This window comes from Orycteropus afer, unplaced genomic scaffold, assembly GCF_000298275.1.
Source record: "Orycteropus afer afer isolate SDZICR_OR568_19922 unplaced genomic scaffold, OryAfe1.0 scaffold00108, whole genome shotgun sequence".
NCBI lineage: Eukaryota > Metazoa > Chordata > Mammalia > Tubulidentata > Orycteropodidae > Orycteropus > Orycteropus afer.
Window position 1 is genome coordinate 6,261,152 of NW_006921695.1, and position 3,701 is coordinate 6,264,852.

A 3,701-nucleotide genomic window follows, 5' to 3' on the forward strand; every position below is an offset into this window, starting at 1 on the left:
AGAACAGACCAAAATGGATGTCAGAAGAGACTCTGAAACTTGTTCTTGCATGGAGAGTAGCTAAAGCAAATGGAAGAAATGACAAGATTAAAAGAGCTGAAGAGATTTCAAAGAGCATTTTGAGAAGATAGTCAATTATTATAATGAAATATGCAAAGACCGAGAGTTAGAAAACCAAAAGGGAAGAACACGCTCGTCATTTCTCAAGCTGAAAGAACTGAAGAAAAAATTCAAGCCTCAAGTTGCAATATTGAAAGATTCTAAGGGCAATATGTTGAATAATAGAGGAAACATCAAAAGAAAATGGAAGGAATAGAGTCACTGTATCAAAAAATTTGGTCGAGGTTCATCCATTTCAGGAGGAAGCATATGATCAAGAACCAACGGTATTGAAGGAAGAAGTCGAGTCTGCACTGAAAGAAGTGGCAAAGAACAAGGCTCCAGGAATTGAGAGAATTCCCATTGAGAGGTTTCAACAAATGGATGTCACACTGGAGGCACTCACATGGTTATGCCAAGAGATTTGGAAGACAGCTACATAGACAACTGGCTGGAAGACATCCATATTTGTGCTCATTCCAAAGAAAGGTGATCCCACAGAATGTGAAAATTATCAAACAATATCATTAATATCACCTGAAGTAAAATCTTACTGAAGATAATTTAAAAATTGTTGTAGCAGTATATTGACAAAGGGCTTCCAGATTCAGAAGAGGACATGGAATGAGAGATATCATTGCCCATGTCAGATGGATCTTACCTGAAAACAAAGAATATGAGAAAGATGTTTACTTATGTTTTATTGACTATGCAAAAACATTCAATTTTGCAGATAATAACAAATTATGGAAAACATTGAGAAAAATGGGAATTCCAGAACACTTCATTTTACTCATGAGGAACCTGTACAATAGACCAGGAGGCTGTTGTTCAAACAAAACAAGGAGATACTGCATGGTTTAAAATCAGGAAAGGAGCTTGTCAAGGTTGTGTCCTTTCACCATACTTATTCAATCTGTATGCTGAGCAAATAATCAGAGAAGCTGGATTATGTGAAGAATAACATGGCATCAGGATTTGGAGAAAGACTCATTAACAACTTACAATAAGCGGATGACACAACTTTGCTTGCTGAAAGTGAGGATGACTTGGAGCACTTACTGATGAAGATTAAATACTATAGTCCATACTATGGTTTACACCTCAATATAAAGAAAACCAAAATCCTCACAACTGGTACAATAAACAGCTTCACAAAGGATGGAGAAAAGTTCAACGTTATCAAGGACTTCATACTGCTTGTTTCTACAATCAACGCCAATGGAAGCAGCAGTCAAGACATCAGACAATGTATTGCATTGGGCTAATCTGCTGCAGATTAGGACTCCTTGGTCCATAGATTGGGATTCTGTTGTACTGCCTACAACTGTCTATGAGAATACAATCCACCATTCAACCTGCAAATCTTGGATTCATCATTTGCTGGAGTCAACAGCCAGTATACTGCCTGCCAACCTTGAATTCCTCAGCTCCTGCAGCTGCAAGAGTCAGGAAAATCCTCCAGCTTGATGTTTGATCCAAGAACTTTGGACTTGCCAGCTTCTATAAGTGTAGGGAGTCAGGGAATCAGGAGGTCAGTGGCCCCAAAAGTACCAGAAGAGTCCAGGACCTTCCCTCAGAGCCCATATGGAGAGAGAAACCTCCTGGAGAGCCAGCACCTAGAATTCAGACTTCTAGCCTCCAGAAGATATCCAAGTACCCCAAGGACACTCCAGACCTGGATGACTGAAAAGGTGCGACATTTCCCTTGTTACTCTTATACCCCACACCCGCCTGGTGAATGGAGGATCAGCCATCCCACACTCCCACCCACCTTCTGGGCCCACAGGAACTCCATCCCACTCTGTATGCTTGGACAGAGCCTGGGTGCCCTGCCCTGCCCTCCCCCAATTGTTTTTTTCTCTTTCTTTTTTCTGGTTTTTAGTTTGCTTGCTTTTTTCTGTTTTAAAACTACTACTATTATTAATACTTTTGTCCTTTTTACTATTATTCCCCTCCCAGGTCCTAGTTTTCAGTTTTTTCTTTTCCTTGTTCCTGGTTGCAAAATTTTTTTCTTCTTTTTTCTCAAGGTTAACCCCATTCCTTGTTTTCTTTTTGCATTTTTCCCATTTTTTTCTTCATTATTCTCCTTCTCTGCCTTTTTTCTCTTATTTTCCTATCCCCAGATATCGCAGGTTTTCTTATTTTTTTTCACTGACCTTGTTTGTCCAGAGGGTGCAGCCATTTTGAATGTTTACAAACAGTGGCCATTTTGGATATTTAAAGTGACCGAGGGCGCAACCATTTTTAATGTTTACAAGCAGTAACCATTTTAGATTTTAAAGTGATAGCATTCTCATTTGGATTTCAGGGACTTAAGAACAGGCAGCAAGGCAGGAAGCAGAGAGAGGACAGAAAAGGCAAAAGGGACTGGAACAGATCGAGGAGTCAGCCACAGGGACCCAGGTGAAGAGAGGGAACCCAGGCCACACCCCACAAGGTGCAAGGCAGGAAGGCAGGGAGAGGACAGAAAAGGCAAAGGGGATAGGAACATATTGAGGAGTCAACCACAGGGAGCCAGGTGAGGAGAGGGAACCCAGGCCACACCCCACAAGGAGCAAGGCAGGAAGCAGGGAGAGGACAGAAAAGGCAAAGGAGACTGGAACAGATTGAGGAGTCAACCACAGGGAGCCAGGTGAGGATGGTGGGAGGGGTTTCCAATACCTAAAGGAGACAAACTTGTCTGTCAGTTTGTCCTACAGTGGTGATGTGTTGCTGTAAGTCTTGAGGCTGTGCCACTGGTGTTTCAAACCCAGTGCGATGCACCTGTTGCACAGGTGTCAGCCCGGCTTGCGGACTGAGACAGACTAGGAAGGAGGAGGAGGCCATCCAGTTATCAAAAAATTGGCCAGGGAAAACCTTATGAATAGCAGAGAAACACTGTCTGATACATTACTGCGAAAATTTTGAATAGTCCAGAAACACTGACGAACACAGAGGAGGAAGATGAGTCACTTAGCTTAGAAAACTCTCAAACTAGGATTGGGAAAGAGCTGCATTATCAGAGTAAAATCAGCCTTATTCACGTGGATAAGGTAAATTTAGAGATCTCCATTTGCTGACATGACACCACTCAAATTGAGGAGAAACAGCAGCAAACATCCATTAATAATCGAAACATGGAATGTACGAAGTATGAATCTAGGAAAATTGGAAGTTGTCAAAAATGAAATAGAACACATAAAGATTGATATCCTCGGCATTAGTGAGCAGAAATGGACTGGTTTAGGCCATTTTGAATCAGACAATCATATGAGCTACTATGCCAGGAATGACATAGTAGAGGAATGGTGTGGCATTCCTCATCACAAAGGATGTTTCAAGATCTGTCCTGAAGTACAATGCTGTGAGTGATAGAATAATATCCATGTGCCTACAAAGAAGACCCATTAATACAACTATTATTTAAATTTATGCACCAACCACCAAAGCCAAAGATGAGGAAATTGAAAATTTTTATCAACTTCTGCAGTCTGAAATTGACCGAACTTGCAATCAAGATATGTTAATTATCACTGGTGACTGGAATGCAAAAGTTGGAAACAAAGAAGAATCACTGGTAGTTGGAAAATTTGGCCTTGGTGACAGAAATAATGCTGGAA